Source organism: Myotis nattereri, assembly GCF_964212035.1.
Source record: "Myotis nattereri genome assembly, chromosome: X".
NCBI lineage: Eukaryota > Metazoa > Chordata > Mammalia > Chiroptera > Vespertilionidae > Myotis > Myotis nattereri.
The window spans coordinates 41,169,406-41,183,743 of record NC_138078.1 but is presented as its reverse complement, the minus strand read 5'-3'; the positions used below and the strand labels follow the sequence as shown (position 1 = coordinate 41,183,743).

General features: G+C 42.1%; 1 protein-coding gene across 5 annotated transcripts in view; it reads left to right on the top strand.

Annotated features, from left to right (window-relative positions):
* ARHGEF9 (Cdc42 guanine nucleotide exchange factor 9) overlaps nucleotides 1–14,338 on the top strand; it is a 224,594-nt gene that overhangs the window by 27,049 nt on the left and 183,207 nt on the right. Inside the window, exon 1 of one of the 5 annotated variants that reach the window (XM_081080795.1) lies at nucleotides 1,142–1,363. The exons of the other annotated variants lie outside the window; for them this stretch is intronic. The gene's annotated coding sequence lies outside the window, so the exon portion shown is untranslated. Of the gene's footprint in view, nucleotides 1–1,141; nucleotides 1,364–14,338 lie in introns of those variants that run through there. 5 annotated transcript variants of the gene reach the window in all.

Below are 14,338 nucleotides of genomic sequence, written 5' to 3'. Positions count from 1 at the left end.
TGTGGTGTCTTGTCAACTCATTTTCTTGAAAACTATCTTTAAATTCCATGAGGGAATTTTAGTCAAAATTTCTCTCTTGCTATCAAGACTGTATTTGGATTTGTTTGGGGTTAAGGGGGCTTGTGGGAAGAGCATGATGGATTTTTGACATCTTAGGAAAGACAGTCTTGCACTGGATGTTTAGAAGAAAAAAATGATGGAATGAATGAATTTAGGGAAATGATTCTTTAGTTTCTAATAGAAGGGAGAATTTGAGAAGTGATGTGGTGGGGTGCATTGAGCTGGCAGTTGGTGACTCTGTCCTTTGAATCTCAATTTGCTGTCCAGGGTTCACAGCTTTCAATTTGGAAAGACGCCACCTTTAAAACATTTATTAAATCATTAAATATCATTTTTTGGAATTATGGAATGGGATGTAAAAGCATTACCTGACCATTATGAATTGGTAAGAGAAGACACTGATGAGCTTTTATTGGGTTTCTTTTCCCAAAGACTACCCCTGGATTTGAATTTGGGGGTATTCTCTGTGTGTCCTCCAAAAAACAAGAAAAGCCAGCTCTTTACCCACCTTGGGAATAATAGTATTTGGATATGCCTCTTTGGGGTAATCTCATTTGCAATGATGTGCTTGAACTACATTTTAAATAGAACTTGCTCTAGTGCTAATGAGAAAGTGGTGGTTTTTGTTTGCCTACTTGTTTGTTCTTTAAGACCAGAAGTATCTCTAATTAAAAGATTTCCATAACAATGAAAGTATGTATCTTACTAAGTAGAGTTTTGAGCACCACTGACCCCCCAAGTCTGGATGGAATGGGGTATGAGTGGGGAAACCATGAGCTAGAAACAACATTCTAATTTGCTATATATTTGCATGTTTGTATCAATGGTGATGGTGGTGGTGGTTGCTGTTATTATTGCTATTATTTTTATATTTCTGCTTTTGCTGAGAAAGCTCTTGGCAAAGCCAAGAAAAAGATGTTTCTGACACCAATGTGCATACTTGTTTTCCTCCCTTCTCCTACCTGCTGATGCAGGCAAGTCTTCCTCATCCCCTTGCTTACCTGACTAGAAATAGTGCCATTTCTGGCTCATGTAGCAATGAATCAGGGCGCATACACATCCACACACATGTTCCTCCTACACCCATGTGGGCGGCTGCTCATGTGTGGTGTGCAAATCTGCTGGAATTGTGCTCTCAAGTTCCCTGTTCTGTTGTTTAATCTCTTGGGAACTGAATATGAAAAGATATGGGCTATGAAGGGGGCTCTTGAAGTTATCCTGACCTCAGAACCCAGAGAATTTTATTTAATGGCATCAGAAGAGGTTTTGAGTTTTGAGGTCTGCTCTCTTTGGCGTGGTGTGGGTGAGAAGCTGATTTTTTAATTTGATTGGTACCATGGTATGAGCATGATCTGGACATTTTGCTGGCACTGGTACTTATGTACTCCTTTGTGGGGGGTCCCCTGAGTTGAACTAAGAACTTGTTTCTTTGCAATGAGAATTTAGTGAGATTTCCCTCCCCCCTAGCTCCAGTGGTATTATATAAAGTAAATTTATATTTTGACTGGGCACTTTGTTCTAAGAGAGTTTTGAAGAGTGAGGAAAGGCTCTAGGCTGGGCACTAAAGACCTGGGTTTTCTCTGTTCAGTGGCTGTTTGACCTTGGGCATTTTTTTTTCCCTTCTCAGTGGGTTTGGGGATCCCTGTAACATTGTCATTTGGGGATGGTTACACTAAGTGACCTCCAAGTTCTTGCATTCTGTGATTTTTGGTGCCCATAGACACTTAAAATCAGAAGGGGTGAACTGTAATGACAAGTGAAAAGGAAAACAAAATTTTAATCAAAGGATGATGGAAGGTGGAGGGAAGAAATATCTTTTTGCTGGTATCTAGAGAAATTTAAGTTTCACCTAAGAGATTTTTTTTCACCTAACTATGTGAGAAAGCCACTACAAGAATGGAATTTTTGTTGTTGTTGTTGTTTTTTAGGTTTTTTGCTTTTTCTTTTCCCCTGAGGGGAGAAGGGTTCTCTCTAAAGCTGGTCTTTGAGCCAGGTTTATGACAAAGTAGTGTCATGAAATGCCACAGCCTTCAGGACTGGGTGCCTGACAGGCCCTTGGCAGAAATCCTATGGGAATGTATGTGTGTAGGTTGTGTGATAGTATGTTCATGTGTATGTGTGCACACCCTTGTCTGTGTGTGGGGGCGTGTACACTCATGAATGTGGATGGTGGTTGCTTGTGCAAGGAATGAGGAATAACAAAAGGGAATGCATTGAGTTCCGCAGTTCTGAATGGCCTCCTTGTATAGGATGGATGGGTGTTCCCCCTGCCAGTCTTCCCACCAACCCCCACAACCCCTCAGACTAAAGGGGTAGCTTGAATGAGCCCTTCCATCAGTAATTTAACTGGCATAACCGGCAAGCATTTTTCAGATTAATTTATCTCTAGGCAGTTAAGGGAATGTTGCTAGCCAGATGGCAGGCCACCCTAGAGCAGCTAAAAGGGTGTTTGAGGAGTAGAAAACCAAAGTTGGCAGTGTGACTTTTTACTTCTGTGAATCCTAAAGGTTTGGCATTTCTCCTTCAGACTTATGAGGGTATGCAAAAAGAGAAGAGTGGGAGAAAATGAAAAAATGCAGCCAAAGGAATGGAATCTTCTGCATTTTGACTCTTGTTTCTTCTCTTTCCTGCCTCTTTTCTTCATCTTCCCCATTCTCCCTTTGTTCCCTTGCCTGATACATCTGTCAGTGGGTAGATAAGAAAGAAAAGAGGGCTTTTTCTCTCTGATTTGTCCTAAAATTTCCCAATACAGTTCCTCTTTTCTTTTCCCCTTCTCTAACCCCTTTGGGTAGAGGATACCTTTTGCTACTAAGAGGGGCAAAATTCCAGCTCAGGAATTTTGGCTTCCAGCTCCCTATGGGGGATTCAAGAAAATACCCTCAGCTGGTATCCTAGCAACCACTGCATCACTCAGTTCCTGCTGAGCTCCAGATCTCATTCTTTAAATGTCCAGGCACCAGGCCTTTGGAGAAACGGGGCTTGAACCCATCAGGACTTGGAGAGATGCTTTGGGAGAGAGGACAAAGAGCAAGGTACTCATTGCCTGACTAGAAAACACATGCACAGAAGGCATTCTGAGTTTAGCCTTCTCCCAGCCACGGGGATTGTTTATTGGAATGCTCCTGGGTTAAAATCCCCATTGAGTTACTGCCTTCTCCTTAAGATTAACTGAGCCATATCACAGCCCAACTTTAGTGCAAGGAGGTCTGTAGGCCCTGAAAAGAAATGGTTTTTCACCCTGACTTTTGGCTGAGGCAGGGAGGAGGTGAAGTGATAGTGTGGTAGAAACAAACTGAGAGTGCTTTTCCCTATTGAGACAGCTTCTATTTGTCAGAACCTGCAACATCTACTTGCACAGTGTGACCAATGTTGTTTGTGGCTTAGGGAACCTAGTTCAGCTACAGTGTGAAATGTGAGGGCAATTGTTTTTATGTTGTTGGTCTCTGGATAGTTTCTTTTACTGGGAAGGCTAGGCAAATTGGGAAGGCCAGTTTAGCTTATTGTGCTGGCGAGCAGGGTTTGGGCCCTGGCTGAGATTTGCTCATCACTTGTATGTGTGTGATTAAGTGGCTAGGGAGCTGAGGGATTGTAGTGAGCCAGTGAATAAAGTGCTCTTCTGCCCTGTGGTGAAGCCCAGATTAAGAGTGCTTGACTGTGATTGGAGGGCACACTCTGGCAGCTATAGGGATGGTGCCAAATCATGTCCTCCTCCTAGCCTTTGTCTGCCATCTTGGCCTCTGCTCCCCTTGGCCTTTGGAGTGCTTACTCTGGACAGGGACACAATTGGGAATTGAGCCTATTCTCCCAAAATAACTGCCTCCTCAGAAGAATTCTCACAAAGCATCTGGATCCAGCCCCAGTGGCTTTGCCCCAAGAAGTGGGAAGGAGATGGAGAATCTTAGACTCTCTAGCTCTTATTTCTATCTCTGCAACTTGTTCTAGGCCAACTGAGTCTCTTGCTTTCCAAGAATCCTTGATCAAAGCTTAGTTTTTCTGATATCTGAAGAGAGTGTCTCCTGTCACTAGGTGGGTCTACCTCTCACCAGTATTTAGCTTATTGTGCTTTACCCTTGCGCAAAAATATGAAGTGGAAAAAATGGAAGGGGTAAGGGCCTAGAGGGGAGGGAAAGCTCGAGAAATGTTCCAGTAATAGCAATCCCTTGTCATGCATGGGCCTATAGAGTTTACAAAGAATTTTCTCTTCCTAATTTTCAGTGTCACATCAGCCTTGTGAAGTGTGTAGGGCTGATTGTTGTTCCTGGTTTTATAGAAGAGGAAAGTAAAAGTTAGAGAGATTGGTGGGATGGGAGTGAGTCTGCTTTTCAAATAGAGAGGGGGAAGAGTCAGAATTGATCATTCCCAGCTAGTGTGAAGCTGAATGCAGTCAGTTGGAGAGAGAGGTATGTAAGTCTTCCCTGAAGTCATACTAGCTTCCTCAGCTACTTGCTTAAATTTTTAGTGTTTTTAATACCTTTCATTTGTATAGCAATTTTTGCACAAAGTTATTTAAGAAAATGCTGCCTTTTATCTTGAATATACATCAGAGTTCCCTTTAGTCTTATGAAAACTTTGATATCTTCAAGGAGAAAAGCAGTGTGGATTGGTGGGGCCTAAAATAAAGAATGTTTTGAAGGAACTGAAGTTTTCATACAGTTGCTCTTCCTTTTGAAGCACTCTTATATTTATATATTTCACTAAAAATGTGCTGCCCAGAACTGATCGTGCTACTCCAGGTGTGACCTAATCGGGATCAAGTACAAAGGGACTTTGATTTGTTTGTGAATTATCTAATAATGCAGCCTTGTACTGGTTCTAACCCTCACTGAATATTCCAATTAGTTGGAAAGTTTTTAAATACCCGCACCAGGTCCCTACTCAGAGATTCTGACTTAATTGGCATAGGGTAGATCCCCAGCAACTTTTTAAAACTTTTTGAAATTTAAGGCTCTACAAGGTGATTCAAATGTGTTGCCAAGATTAACAGCCATTGTATTAGCCTTTTGGGCTATAGGCTCAAACACTTTGCTGTCTAGTCCAGTCCTCTATTTTCTCATGAAATTGGCCTTTTTCAACCAAACTTGTTACATTTCATTTTGTTTGTTTGGTCCATTATTCTCATTTTTTTCTATGGGTTTTAAAATTTTTCTTTATACCGAGCAACAAATTAACAGTCCCTTCTAGCACTGCATCAGTGAAACTTTTATTTTATTTGGTAGGCCCATTTTAGCTTTTTTTTGAGAGGGGTTAATTATTTTTTCTTTATGCCATGACACAGATGGCACTCTTCTAGCATTGCATTGATCGAAAACTGAATAAGTATCATTCAAGTTGATGATTCAAATAAATGTTCAATATGATGGATACTTGTTACTCTAACATCTCACCGGTTTCCTTCTTTTGGAGTTGGAGCCCGTTAATTTTTGTGTATACCTGGTCAATCAGTGCAGAATTCATTGAGGGTCTACCATCATCTATCCTACCAGTGTGTTAATGAGGATAATGTGGCATGATAGACTTGTATGCTTTGTAGACATCAAGATGTATGTTAGGTTCATAGCAATCACCTATCAAGCCAATGACCAAGGAGTATGAGTCACTTGGTATTTTACTCCCGGTAAATCCTGTTGGAGGCTCTAGGATTCCCTGTTTTCTTTCAATACCCACAAACTGTATGTTTCCTAACTGGGTCCAGAATTTGCCTGAGGGTCAGTGCTACAACTGTAGATTCTGTGTACCACTTTGATCTCCTCTTTTGGAAAGCAGAACAACAGAGATGTAGCTTTAAAACAGAATATATTTTGTTTTCAGAGTTCAGTAAATTCTTTATGCATGTTTTCCTTGGTTGGCTGAATTGTTTTCATTAACCCAGTGGTTCTCAGTCTTATCTGCACAGTGGAATCACCTGGGGATTTAACAAGACTAGCAAAAATTCCTAGAATCTCTGAGGGAGATGTGATTGTATTGGTCATAGTGAGGCCCTGGCATCAATATTTTCTAAAAGCTCCCTGAGGTGGAAGAAATGTTTAGCACGAGATGAGAATGACTGCTATATTCAGAGGAAATGCCAGCTCAGCCTGAATCTGGCTTACTGCACACGTGAATAAGCAGGTTTCACAGATGATAAAATTTTATTCTAGGACTGTGGGGGCCTTGACAAATGCTAGGGGCTTGTGCCCACCCTAAAAAAGAGGAGTAAACCCTTGACAGTAAGTAGTCTTGGGACTTATTTGGACTTAAAATTATTAGCTGTGAGTTGCTTTGAACACTTCAGGAAGAGTCACTTCCTATTCATTTGCTATATTAGTGGGAAAATTTTTGTTTATTCACTGAGTGACTTTGGGTAAATTAATTCTTCCCAATGAAATTTGGTTTCCTCATCTGTAAAATAAGGTTAGGTGAATTAGAAAGCTTCAAAGATTTCTTCAAGCTCTAATAATCTATGCTTACTTTGTGATTAATACTGATGATCAAAATGATTAAGAATATTATTATTTAAAGAAAGCAGGTAATCTGAAGATTAATTTTAACAAGTTTGGAATGTATAGGATGATTTGGGGGGTAATAGAATTTTCTCCTTAATTATATTTGGCTTAAGTTTCTTCCAGAACACACACTGGTTGCCAGCAGGGAAGGGAGCCCTACAGTGAGTTGAGTGGCAGGGGGATGCCATTTTGGGATTTAGCATTTGTTAAAGAGATATGTCCCATGGATAACTGAGACTTGCCTCTTATAGATAAAATACCAGCCTCATATATCTGGGAAAGCCTAGGAGGGCTGCTTTGACAGCCCAGAACCCCTTTCTGCAGTATTTTAAGTAGCTATTCATTTAGTTAATACTACTACTACTGTTAATAAGAATTTCAACAAATAAAGTTCCTTAGTTATTTCATTGGATCCTCCCCCTGAAACTGGAATTAGTTGAGGGAACTGAGGTTGCACACAGTCAGGAAGTGGTAGTACATAGGCCTCTTGATGGAGTTCCTCTTGATTGTAGGAGTTCCACTGACATAGAGCAGAACTCAGGAGTAAACTCCTACAATTCTCAGAAAGTCATAACTACATTATGACCACAGAGTTGATTGACTATGCAGGCTATACTGGAAGAACTGCAGGATGTGGTATCAAGAGGCCTAGGAACTACCACTTCCTGACTGTGTGCAACCTCAGTTTCCTCTGCTATAAGATACTGGATCTATGTCCCATTGGCTGGATCAAAAACCTGAATGCTTTCAGGTTTGTTTGGAGAAAGTGAGCTGACAGAGAGGCTGGGGAAAAAAAGGAGTATTATGTAACCTCCTGGAGGGGAGCAGGCCTGTCAGCAGCCCTTGGGATGCCAGGCATTGAGATGGGAGTGGAGAAGCACAGAATCTTCTGCAAACTATATTTGTTCTTCTGAGTCAGGGAGGCCTGGATGCAGTCCTGTGCTGCAAGGCCATCCGCCCTCTGGGCCCAGAGGAGGCCAGCACCGAGCATCCATAGACAGCTTTGGGAAAGGTTCTGGCAGCTCTGATCTTTCTGCCTGCCTGCCTTCATTAGAGGAGGGGAAACCATGCACCTCCATGCCCATCTGGCTGCAGCAAAGATGTGCTAAGAGCCCACCCCACCCCCTCAGAGTGTGGAGCCTAAAGGCAGCAGCTACTTTTAGCTGTACCTCCCACAGCCACTCCTCTGCTCACTCACTTCTTCCTCCTCTCTCCATGAACCCCGCTAGTTTGCAGGAAGTCTGGGCAGTGGGTGTTTTGGCATTGGGAAAGAGGCACTGGGAGCCAGGCATCCCTCAGAGAGGTTCTGGTAGGCCTGGTATGGTGGGAGGGCTCAGAACAAAGGCAAAATGATGACACTGCTTTGTGCTTTGGGCCCAAAGGGAGTGGAAGGATTTATTAATTTTCTCTGGACCTTGCAACTGGCTGAGGTGATTTTCTTGAGAATCCAGGTTGAACTATACAGGAGGATTCGGGAATATGTAGTGGACAGAGCATGCATAGATAGTTTCTCTACTTGAATTTAGAGAAAAGCAACTGGAGCTAGTGGATGCTCAGTTGATTCTCCCTTGATTCTTGACAGTCCCTCTTGAACATTGTCTTACACTTTGCACTGGATTTTACATGGTCTTACTTGATCTTCTCTGTGGCCCTGTAAAGTAGATGGGGCAGGGATTAACTTTGTTTTATTTATTTATTTAAATATATTTTTATTTATTTCAGAGAGGAAGGGAGAGGGATAGAAAGAAACATCAATGATGAGAGAGAACCATTAATTGGCTGCCTCCTGCACGTCCCCTACTGGGGATTGAGCCTGCAACCCTGGCATGTGCCCTTGACCAGAATCAAACCTGGAACCCTTCAGTCCCCAGGCCAATGCTCTATCCACTGAGTCAAACCAGTTAGGGCTATCTTCATTTTATAGATGAGAAAAATGAGACTCCAAAACTTGTTGTCATACAGTGTTTGATATGAGCTTGAACTCTAGAAGTTATAGTGCCCTTTAAGGTCATTGCAGACAGTTATATCTTCTAGAAAAGGGGTGGTATAGCTGTCTTGAGTTTAATTCCCTCATTGTAAAAACTGGAGAACTTGGCACAGAGAAAGGAGAGAAAGGACTCTTCCATGAAAACACAGTGTGTCAAGCTTCTTTGTCTTTCAGGGGTGGTGAGGGAAACCTATATGGTGTGATGAAAAACAAAGGGTCTCTGAGCTTGTAGTTTGGCATTTTTTAGCTCTGTGACCTTGGTCAAGTCATTTAGCTTTTCTGAGTTGGTTTTCTGTTAATTGGAGCTGATGATCTGTGAAATTTTTCTGAGGCAGAAGTCTCTGGGTGACTGCTATAGTTGAAAGCCATACACTTGGTAGGCCCTCTTTTAAGGTTTTGTTAATGAAAGACATACACATGAAAAAATAAGGGCTGCAAATATAAACTTAGTCACTAGATGACCTTGAACAAATCCCATTGTCTTTGTGCTTCATTTCTATCTATAACATCATGGAGGACTCTTTTACTCCCCTCTCTTAGAAGGGTAGAAACACTGTGACCCAGCTCATGTCTTCTGTTCTTTGTGGGAAGGTAGGGTTTTTCTTTTATTTATCCACAGCTCCATCCCCCCACACCTGGCCACACATATGATGCTATGAATAACAGATTAGCGTTCTCTCTCCCTATCTCATGCAAAGCTAAAAGAGAAATTTGACCTCTAGGTTTTTGGCTAAGATTTGTGATGAACATTACTGGGTTTTCCTGGTATGATTAAGAGTTGCGTTAGAAATAACAGGCTCTTAACAGATGACCTACTTAGAACAAATATACACTCTTCACCTTTATCTGCATCATCTTGTTTGGAAATTTCTCATTACTCCCAGGGCAATCTTAGAAGATAAGAACTATTGTATAGTCTTACTACCACATTGGTTTTTCCACCACAACTCTATGAAGTACTCAAGGCCAGGATTATTCTCCCCTTTTTATGGCTAAGGAAATGAAAACATAGGGAATTACTCTGACTGAGATTAGTGCTGACTTTTAAAAGCAGTTGTGTACTAACTAAGAAGAGCATAGTATAAAGGGATAGCTGTTGTCAACCGACCCATACTAAGTGGCCTTAGGTAAGGAGTTTGTTTTAAAGATGCCTCTGCACTTTGTTTCTAATTAGGTTGTATTATAAAAGTTAGTCAAGATAGCAGAGAAAACTAGGCAGATGCTACTAGATAACTTTGGTTAGGTTGACATTAAACCACTAATTGGCAATTCATATACATCTATTTAACCTATGATAAGTCCACCCAGATATATCATCCAAGGATGCATAAGAGGCCCTTCCAAATGCAGAAGAGTGGCCCTAGATTCTATGGCCCTTCGTGCCCGTTTTGGAGGTTTCTCTTTATAGATTTATCTGGTCCTGTTCTTAAAGACTAGGCTTTGAGCCTAAAAGCTGACTTATTACCATCACTAGTTCCTACAGTCATCCCAAAAGATGGGGGAAAATGCTTTGAATCAGTTCCCTTATTTTGCCTGAACTTTGGTAAAGATTATATGTCTTTGAGACTTTATTCCTTTTATTCTAAGTGGCTCAGGCCACTGGAAAAAATGAGTATGGTATGGCAGATTTAGGGATTCAACCAGTAGCTTGCCCAAGGCTACAGGGGACTTAGTTAGGATATGACATCTGTAGGTACTATTCCACATGCACTATCTGTGGACTGTCTTTTTTTGTGGAGGTTGTGTGAGGGACCAGAGTTAGTCCATGGTGAGAAAGTCTATAGATGGGAATGAGAAAGAGCCTTATATATAAGATCATTGAACCCATTCCCTCACAGTATTGCTAAGGAAACTGAGGCCTAGGGAGAAGCAAAAGCTTGCCCAAAGTCTCACAATCCTGTCCTGTCTCTCTTTTCAGCTCCTAGCTGCTAGACTTCATAGTTATGAAGCCCCTTGTATAAATGGAGTGGTGACTAGGCCTCTTAGGAAATGCATCTATGGCTACCACATTCAGGAAGAAACAGAGATGAACTTTGAACCCAGGTTCTTTGACCTGGTTAGGAGTAGATTGACTTGGATGTCTTAGAGGAAAGTTGTTAAGGAAAAAAAATTGTGAGAGAGGAAAATTGGTTCAGCCTTGCTGTTTATCCATGTCATTCACCCATACCCACACATACACACACTATAGGTCACATGTGATACACACTTTCACACACTCAGACACATGTACGGTGTGTTTGGTATGCACATGGGACACACTTGTGGGGTTTACTTTTACATTAACACACTTGGAGTGCACACATTCAGTTAACCATGAGGCATACTCACACTTATCGTATACTCAGTATAGGCAAGGCACACACACAGACAGATGAGATAGGCTTATGCAGATTTGTGTGTATGTGTGTATGTGTGTGTGTACACATGAATGCATTTAAGGCACAACAGCACACCCATAGGGCACATATACATAGTATACATACATATATGGTGCTCTGAGATACACACTCAGATCTGCTGTTACACCCTGGACTCATACTCCTATCCCTGAGATACACACTCCTAAGGATTTACATGGACAAATAACCTTCCCCACATGAGACACATTTGAACACATCTATGGAACACACTCACAGAAACACACTGATGCAGACCACATCCTACCCCTAGGGCTGGCTAGCTGTCTCGGTCTTCCAAGTGGGCACAACAGGGCACTGGCCCCGTCTGGTGGGCCTCTATAAGTTTACTCTGACTCCCCCTTCCCTTATCTTTGAAATCAGGACTCAGAGAGCAGTGAATTCAGGAGTAAAATAGATATTCAAGGTGGCATGTGTTATAGCAGGCTCCACAAGGCAAGTAAAACTTAGAACCAAGTATTCAGATGTCGAATTAACAGGCATATGGAGGAAAATGAGGAAGATAAATTGACACTGATCAATGTAGAAAGCTTGAAGCTGCTCCTGAACCCCCTAATCCAATTACAAACCATTATGGAATGATGTGCTCGTAAAGTAGTGTCCTAGAAAACATAAAGCAACTGAATATTAAAGTTTTTTTTCTTAGGAATGAATTAACAACTTGAACCTGAGCAACTATATCTAAATTTTGGGTGGGAGGCGAAGTAGTAGGATGCATAAAGCGGGGCAAAAGCCCAGACTCTCTTGGGTCAGTGGTGGGTGGAGAGAACAGCCACATCTTTAATGACCACAGCCCTGCCCCTAGGCATAGCAGCTTGGGCCATCTGGCCCCACTAATGAGGGCCTGCTATTTTTAGTTTCTCAAGCTGGAAACTAGGTCGGGGTGTCCTAGGGAGACCTTTCTGCCCCTTTGTACCAAAGGCTGGACCTGGAAGGGGGAGGCAGGCCCCTAGTTGGGGTCTAGATGAAGGGTAAGAAGCAGTGAGATAGGTGGCCAGAGTGTGGCTGGTCTACCCTGGAGTACCAGCCTTAGAGGTTACTGTTAACTGTGACAGCCTCATGTCAGTTTCTTAGCTTTGGACTAGAAATCAATAGTTCTACATGCTACTCTGCTACTTAGGGTGTGCCTCTATCTGGGTCTTATTTGGTCAATGGGTAAAATAGCCAGTATTGCCTCCAGATGCTGGCAAGCTAACCTAGGCTAAAAGCTCATAAAATGCTTTGGAAATGTACTTGTTCTTTACCTACAAAGCTATACTTAGCCTACCCCCAAAGCTGGTCTTAGTGTCCACCAACAACTGGGCCTGACTCCTATCATAGTAGCCATAGAAAGAAAAGGCCCAAGTGGGGGCCAGAGGAAGGCAACCTCGTGGGGTCAGGTTGGTAGAAGTTATGCTGGGGTCACCCCATCTATACAGATGGCTTTCAATGCCAAGTCAATTCCCAGAAAACAGGTTTGCAATATTTAGTTGGTCATACAAGTTTGACTCCTCAGGAACCCTGTATAGTGAGGGAAAGTAAGGGGCATCAGGAGCAGGGACTTCTTCCTAAAACTCCTGCCACCTGACAGAGGAAATGGCCTTGAGTGCTTGTTTGGACCCTGATAGAGTTCCTTATTCTAAGTTTTGTGCTTAGGGCAATTTCACATGCTTTGTTGAAGGGGGTGGGTCAGGAACTAGACTATGTTGGTTCATGTACAGATTTTTCCTCACCCCATATGTTGTGGGCAAAGTTCTTTTGAGCCCCGGTTTTCTGGTCTATAAAATGGGCTTAACTGTAAAGTCTCAGGATTGGTGGGTATAAGAATTCTTAACTGAAGGATGTAAAAAGTGCCATATAAAATGTTGAACTGTTTTGGTGCTATTTGGATTGTTGAGTTCATCCAGGTCATGATTACAGGTAGTTTGGAGGTAACCCAGGAGCTTGTCTTCATTTTATTTCTCTACTGTTTTCCCCTGCCTTTTTTTTCAACCAGCATTGTCTCCATTTTACAGGTGGGGATACTGAGGCTCAGAGAAGGAAGGGACAGCCTGAGGATACAGGATTAGGTGGTGATGGATTAGGGTCTAGAAGTCATGTATTCAGACTCTGTTCAGTGTTCTTTCTATGGCCCCAAGCCACTACACAGTGGATTCCATTACTAAATGAAACTGCTGGTAGCAGCTTAAATTAATATAGGATGTCCCAAAAAATGTATACAAATACTTTGAAAAATTATAAAGATAGTGTTTATTAAAATACATTTCATTTTCAAAATTGAGCTCTCAGTTGTTAAAGTGTGTATATATTTTTGGGACACCCTGTATATGTAAAAACTTAGGGTTGTCTCTGACACATAACAAGGAAAGGGGGCTCTTTAGGGCCCAATCTTCTACAGCAGAGTCCTGCTTTCCCACGAGAGGCACACTAATTGACCTCTCATCCTTTCCATAGCAGTTAAATGTTCCACTCATCTTCTGCATGTGGGAAGCAGTGAAATGTTGGAGAAGATGCTAAGTTGTTGTGAGAGGGAATTGTGATGCTTGCTTAAGCCACTTCAGGAGGATCCCTAAAGGCCCTTGATCCACCTTGGTCACTCCCACCACCTTACAGCTTTCAGGGTACAGAAGCCCTTTGTGGCTGACCTGGCTAAGGGGTTAGGCCAGTGGTCAGCAAACCGCGGCTCGCAAGCCCCATGCAGCTCTTTGGCCCCTTGAGTGTGGCTCTTCCACAAAATACCATGTGTGGGCACGCACATACAGGGAATGTTGTGGAGTGAAAGAAGATGTAGTGTCAAGGATTGAGAAAGGTATGTCGAGATGGTTTGGACATATAGAGAGGATGAACGAAAGGAGATAGATGAAACAAGTATACAAGACGAGTGTGGATGGGAGAGTTAGAAGGGGTCGACCTCAGCGAACGTACCTCAATCAGATTGAGGACGTTTTTAGCAAAGGCCAGCTTAGGAGTACCCTAATTAAGTTAATAACAATGTACCTACCTATATAGTTTAAGTTTAAAAAATTTGGCTCTCAAAAGAAATTTCAGTCGTTGTACTGTTGATATTTGGCTCTGTTGATTAATGAGTTTGCCGACCACTGGGTTAGGCCAAAAGGTATCTAAGAATATGTTGATGGCATTAATCTGTGAAATGTTATTCTAACACTTGTGGGATAAGATAGTGAAAATTCAAGAACCAAAGCAGAGAGAGTCCCTTGAAACCATCTGGGCTGACTCTCATCTATGGACATTAAAACCCAATTGGGATGACTTTTTCTCCTTTACTATGTTCTTGTATAGCACGGATTCTCAAGCTGGGCCAGCTTTCCTGGAGCCTTCTAGCTTAATTTTGTTTGTTTTTACCCGGCCCAGGAGAGGAGTGGGTAGTCATACTGAGATGAAGCGCTGAGAGG